Source organism: Canis aureus, chromosome 12 (assembly GCF_053574225.1).
Source record: "Canis aureus isolate CA01 chromosome 12, VMU_Caureus_v.1.0, whole genome shotgun sequence".
Classification (NCBI taxonomy): Eukaryota; Metazoa; Chordata; class Mammalia; order Carnivora; family Canidae; genus Canis; species Canis aureus.
The window spans coordinates 7,904,550-7,912,037 of NC_135622.1; positions in this window are offsets into that span (position 1 = coordinate 7,904,550).

Here is a 7,488-nt window from a genome sequence, read left to right on the forward strand (position 1 = left end):
AGGAAGCAATGGACAGGACAGCAAAGGAGAGACTGCAACCAGTTAATAGTGAGAGGACACAGTTATAGGGCAGATGGAGGGAGTATGGGGACATATGGAATTCTTCCCCAAAACTTTTTTTTGAGTAATCTTAGGAACTATGCCTGATTGTAAAGGGTCAGTTAGGGTCTATGACCGTTTTTGAGGTGGTTGCTTAATGAGCCCATTTGCATTCATCTTGTGGTTGCTGTGGGTTCTTCTGCCTTGCTCAGGTTTCCATTGCTCAAACCTGTTGCCTAAAAGTGGTCTCTTCAAGGTGCCCTTCAAATTTTATAATTATTGATCACAGGCAGAAATCAGGATTCTATGTTGCCTAAGAAATTGCCCAAGATATTGGTATTTATTGAGAAATGTAAATCTTGGTCTGATAAGCAGTATTATGACTCCCCAGAGATGTCCACAGAGTAATACCCACAACCTAACTTACATGGCAGAAAGGACTTTGGGGATGTGATTATGCTACAGAGTTTTTTTGGGGGAGATGGTTCTGGATTGTCTGGGTGGTGTGATATAATCAAAAACGTCCTCAGGGAGGGATACAGGGGGAGTCAGAGGAGAGAGAGAAGGCCATGTGGTGATGGAATCAGAAATTGGAATGATGTGCTTTGAAAGTGGAGGAAGAGCCACAAGCCAGATATACAGGTGGTGTCTAGAAACTAGAAAAGACAAGGACACAGGTTCAGCCTTATAGCTTCTGGGAGGAGCAGTGATGCTGACACCTTGACTTTAGGCCTATGAAACTGATTTCTGTCTTTGGAACCCAGCAACTCCAAGAGAATAAAGGTGCATTGTTTTAAGCTACCGATTTTGTGATGACTGTTAAGCTGCAATAGAAAACTAATAAACTTGGAAATCATGTGAAGTGAAAACAACAAAATTTCACCTAGACAGAGAGATTAAGCAGCAGTGAAGCAAAAAGAAATTTTAGAAGACAGAGAGGATAGAAGGAACATTAAATGGACCCTTCCCTACTTTGCCTCTTGTTAGCCAGGGAATTTCACCTTAAAACAAACAAAGAAGATTCTTGGGTAGTCCTAGTCAAGGCTCAAATGAGACAGGATGGGCAGGACCTGAGGAATCTCTCACCTTCTCCTCCCAACTCCTCAAGCATCTATTTCCTGGATGGTTAGTTGATAAAGGATGCCTGAGTACCATACATTATATGCAGTAAGGAAGACCAGCAGGAGATAAAATTAGAGAAGTAAGAAGGGCCTGAAGGAATATGGCCTTGTAGGCCATTGAACTGACCTTGATTTATTACTCTGAGTAATATTAGTAGGTTTTGAACAGAGGAGAGAATTGGGTGTGACTCTGAATGTGATTGACAAGTGTGACATCTGAGGCCAGAGATGAAAGAGAAAATGAAGGACAAGGTGCGGCTCAACCCCCAGCTAGTTCAAGAGCTGGATTGTGAGCTATGGGAGAGCAGGACCTGCTGGCCATCACTCTAGTGCCTCCTGGGCCTTTGGCTGCATCGCTGGCAGAGATTCTGGTGTCATCATGGTGAGTGCCGGCAGAGTAGTAGAAGGGAGGCAAGGGGCAAGAACCAGGGAACTCAACCTCTCATGTTAATGTAGTGTAAGAACATAGACGCTCGTCTAAATAAAAGAATCTTCTGTGGCTTGAGGCACAGTCTTCTGACACACCTTTGAAGACTCAAGCATTGTGACCAATGCCTAGAGAAGGTGTAGTTTGATCCCTCAATGCCACTAGGGTCTTGGGCAGAATTGGGTGGGGAGAGGATCCTGGCACTGTCACTCCCTTAATGTTTACCATGTACACAGGAAGTGACATTGAAGACAAAATGGATATCTCTACATAGATACCTGGCTGAAAGTTTCTTCCATTTCATGTCCTGTCATCACCAAAATGAATCAGACACCTGTAGAGGACAGAACCACTTTCCTATATATGCCTTAGTCAACTCAGGCTGCTCCAACAAAATACTACAGACTAGATGGTTGGAACATTTGTTTCTCACAGTTCTGGAAGGTAAAAGTCCAAGATTGTGGTGTCATTATGGCTGAATTGTTGGTAAGAGCCCTATTCCTGGTTTACAGATGGCTTCTTCCTTGCTGGTCCTCACATGGCAGAAAGACAGCACTCTGATAACTTTATCCCCTTGTAAGAATACCAATCCCTATATGGAGGCTCTATCCCCATGACCTCTTTAAAATCTAATTATCTTCTTCAAAGGCCCCAAATACCATCCCTTTGGGGTTAGAGCTTCAATATATGGAATTTTAGGAAGACATAAACATTCAGTCTGTAGCACTCTACAAAACCTTAGCATTACACCCTGAAACCATGGGCTCCAAGGTCAGGCTTCCTCAACATCTCTCAAGCCCAAGGGTCCAAAGTTCTACAGCACATTGCCTAGGTGATTTCAGAATACATATACATATATATATATGTATATATATATATATATATATATATATATATATATATATATATGAGATGAGTTACAAATTCAAAGTCTCCATTTATTCAGTTTGCATTGGCTACACTGCAGAAATTAATCTCTATCTTTAACAGGTTCTTCAATTTCATTACTCTTCCAGATAGCCAACTTCCCATCCATGACCTGGAATTACTCTTTTCTCCTCTAAGGTCACCTTCTGACATATTCAGGTGAGAGTTACTCTTTCTCCAACCTTAAATCTTCGAAGAGGCAGTATTGTTTTCTACCCAGGCTCCAGGTCCAGTTCTTTAACTTCTGATCGAAACATTTATTGTTGTATTTTAGGTTAATCTGGAATAATTCATTGATTAATTTAGTCTCATCTAGACTTACTCTTCTATATAGGACCCCTAATCTCTTGTATTATACAGAGTGAGAAAGCCTGGGGCAAACGGGTTGCTATCTTTAATGCTACTGTCAATTCTGAATCTGTTTGAGTTAAATCTTGGATTTACCATTCTCACTAATGTGCAAATAACTGATACAATTTTATTTTATTTTATTTTATTTTATTTTATTTTATTTTTTTATTTATGATAGTCACAGAGAGAGAGAGAGAGAGAGAGGCAGAGACACAGGCAGAGGGAGAAGCAGGCTCCATGCACCGGGAGCCCGATGTGGGATCTGATCCCGGGTCTCCAGGATCGCGCCCTGGGCCAAAGGCAGGCGCCAAACCGCTGCACCACCCAGGGATCCCAACTGATACAATCTAAATATTACCTCTCTCACAGTTACCTGTATGCACATTTCATCTCTGCAAATAAGGTCATATATCTTATGTAGGAATTGTGCAATTCATAAAATAGTGATGACTCAGTAAGGTAGAACAAACTTATATTATCAACACCATTTCAGAGGTGAGCAATTGAGGCTCTCAAAGAAGCTGCACAGGACTTCTGCTTGTGACCAACATAGAGTAATAGGGTCCAGGTTTATCCCCTACCTGAAACAACTAAAACAAAAGACAAATATAAGAAACACTAGTTTTCAAGACACTGGGTGTTAGAACAAAAGACAGTCATCTCTGAGAAATAAGAAGCACATAAGATAAGTCCTATGATTGCCTCTGCTTACTATCTGGAGAGTTTCCAAGCCATGGTCAAAATGGGGAAACTAGGTGATGCTCAGTGGTATCCCTGAGATAAGAAGATGGAGTTACATCACAGAGAATAGTGGAAAGGATCCAGCTTAAAACTGGTAATTCTGGAAATATGGAAGAGAAAGTCTTTTGCAATTGCAGCTGAGGCTGACCACTTTGTGCATGTAAAAAAACTACTGGAATCCAGGAAATAATCTCTAGAAGAAATAATCTCTAGAGCTCACACAGGCCACACACAGCTGCTATTCTTTCCAGCCAGACCAGAAACCCTCATAATTCACAAGACACTGGCTCTTGCTTCTATAGTGGTAAAAATGACCTCTAGACTAAGTATTGCTTTGATATAGCCTAACAAAGCTTAAAAGACATACCCAAAAAGATTGAACTGTTCCTAGTTAATTTAATCACATCCCTGATCAACTTGAGAATTTGGGTAGAAAAATAGTAATTGCCAATGTGCAAAAAGGAAGACTTGCAATGTATAGAATTCAATAAAAAATTACCAGGCATGCAAAGAAACAGAAACCAATGACTCATAATGAGGGCAAAATCAATTAATGAAAATCAACCTAGAACTTGACACAGATGAAAAATATTATAGGCAGGGACATTAAAACAAGTCTGAGAACTGTATTCCATATACTCAAAAGATCTAATGGAAAAGTGACCAGGTCAGATATAGACATGGAAGATGTAAAAAGACTCAAATCAATTTTCTAGAGATGTTAATTACAACGTGTGAGATGAAAAGTCACAGGATGGACTCAACAGTAGACTAGACTTTATAGAAGAATAACTGGTGAATTTGAAGATTTATTTATTTATTAGAGAGAGAGAGAAAGAAAGAAAAAGTGAGCACACCTGTGTGAGCCAGGGACAGGCAGAGGGAGAGGAAGGAGGAATCTGACTCCTGGCTGAGTGGGGAGCCCTAGCTGGGGTTTGATCTCACAACCCTGAGATCATGACCTGAGCCAAAATCAAGAGTCTGAAGCCTAACCAACTAAGCCACCCAGGCACCCCAAGATTGGGGAATTTGAAGACATTGATATAAACTATTCAGAATGAAATGCAGAGAGTAGTATGACTGGGAAAAGAAATTAGTAGGGCATCAGCGAGTTGTTCGAAGATTCAAGTGGCCTGATATACATGTAACTGGAATTTTCTTCCTTTTTGCACATTGGCAAGGGAGGGCATGAGGGAGAGGAAAAACATTTGAAGTAACATTACCAAATTTTTTCCAAACTTGGAGCAAACTATGAATCAACAAATCCAGAGGCTCAATGAATCTCAAGCACAAGATACATGAAAAAATATTACACTAAAGATCATGTAGGCAAGTTGAAAAAAGGGCAAATCCTAAAAGCAGCCAGAAGAAAAGACAGACGTTACATATAGAGGAACAAAGGCGAGAATGATGGCAGATTTCTTATCAATGCAAGCAATAAGAAAGCTTAACAATGTCTTTAAACCCTGAAAAGAGAAAAAAATTCTTTAGCCAGCAAACACAGTTTTCAGAAATGAAGACATGTTTTTTTGACATATAAAAACAGAAAGAATTGATCATCAGCAGACTTTCACTGTAAGAAATATTAAAGGAAGTCCTTCAGGCAGAAGGAAGATGATACTGTCTGGATCTATACAAAGGCATGGAGAGCCCCGGCAATGCTAATTATGTGGGTAAATACAATAATGTTACATAACTTGCTCAAAATTAGAGAGTGGCAGACCAGGGACTTGGTGCAAGTCTTTTGACACCACGGTTAATTTACCCACTGCATGAAGCTGTACGTAGCGAGCAGCATGCCATTTATGAATGGACAAACACTGATTACACACTTATTCTGTACAACGTGTTTTGTGAGATTGGTAATATGAGGAAATGCAGGAGTAAATAAAATACACACTCTGTTCCCAAAGAAATTTGCATTCTGTGTAGGGAATTTGACATAGGGAAAAAAAGGATAAATTTACAGAAGAGCAGGGTAAGTTCTGTATCTTCCATGAGATTGGAACTCCACCATCAAAACTTCACCTTAAAACACTAGTATCAGAGGCACACTTTTAAATCAGGAGCAAGGCCTCTTCATCCATTAGGTATTTTTTTCTAAGATTTTTGTTTATTTATTCATGAGAGACACAAAGAGAGAGAGAGAGAGGCAGAGACACAGGCAGAGGGAGAAGCAGGCTCCATGCCGGGAGCCCGACGTGGGACTCGATCCCAGGTCTCCAGGATCAGGCCCTGGGCTGAAGGCAGGCGCTAAACCGCTGAGCCGCCCAGGCTGCTGATCCATTAGGTATTGTAGGCTCAGGGCTCAGGACCTGTGATGGTCCTCAAACAGTTCTCAGTGATATTTCAAACATAGTCTGACATTAGAAAATTTAAATAAAATCATTATACTATTCTTTCATAAGAAAGAATGTTTGTTTCACAAACATTTACTGAAGACTTCATTATAAGCTGTAATAAATGTTAAGATATGAAAAATAATAAAGCATTATGTTATTATCATCATTAAGTACCAAGATAATGGAATGGACCATATGTTTGGTGGTTTGCTCAGAGGTGGGCTAGATCACTGGGGGCTGGCTTTTCTGGAAGCCACCTTCATGGAATGGTGGACTGGGTCTTTAAAACTGGATAGGATAGGATAGGATAGGATAGGATAGGATAGGATAGGATGGGACAGGATAAGCACTGAAGTAGAATGGGCCTTTCTGGTGGTTCCTAAGCACAAGTATGGAAGCAGTAATGTGCATTAGAGATTGGTGGAGATGAAGATGGGGAAAGGGGGAGGTTGGCTTGCCTGTAGCAGATGCTTTCTGTTGGAAAAGAAAAGAGATTGATTTGGAAAAGGAGGTTATGGAAAAACCTTTTATGTCTCAGAGGAGTTTTAAAAACATTTTTATTTATTCATGAGAGCAGAGACACACACACAGAGAGAGAGAGAGAGAGAGAGAGAGAGAGGCAGAGACACAGGCAGAGGGAGAAGCAGCCTCCATGTAGGGAGTCCAATGTGGGACTGGATCCCGGGTCTCCAGGATCACAGCTGGGCTGAAGGCAGGTGTGAACCACTGAACCACCTGGGCTGCCCTTCAGAGGAGTTTTTAACTTAGAAATTGGCAAAATTTCTAATTTACACCTGAAGGCAGGTGTAAACCACTGAACCACCTGGGCTGCCCTTCAGAGGAGTTTTTAACTTAGAAATTGGCAAAATTTCTTATGGTGAGTGGAGTAAGTCAATCGGAGAAGGACAAACAGTGTATGTTCTCATTCATTTGGGGAATATAAATAATAGTGAAAGGGAATATAAGGGAAGGGAGAAGAAATGTGTGGGAAATATCAGGGAGGGAGACAGAACATGAGAAACTCCTAACTCTGGGAAATGAACTAGGGGTGGTGGAAGGGGAGGAGGGCGGGGGGTGGGGGTGAATGGGTGACGGGCACTGAGAGGGGCACTTGACGGGATGAGAAATTGGCAAAAGACTGAGAGAGAGAAAAAAAGATAACTGATAAATTCTAGAGTCAAGCTCATGATTATAGTCTCATTAGCAATTTGGTCCAACCATCTATGTACCAAGTTATTAGATGATGTATAATATATGCACATAATAAGTATTTGTGTTTCTGTATTCTCCAGGAGGCAGACAGAGACTTCTAGGACATTAGATAGGCAGAGAAGATGTAAATCAGCAATCTGATAATTAGAGTTCATAAACATTCAGTTTGTCTACATAGTGGCTACTGGATTTGTGATAAGTCACTTCTCTATGTAGCTCATTGTCTTCATCTGAAATCAGAATCATTGTGAACATGTCCTGAAAAAAATAATGTGAACATGACTTAAAAGCAAGCATCCTAAACAAGTTACTTGTTACTACTTTTCCA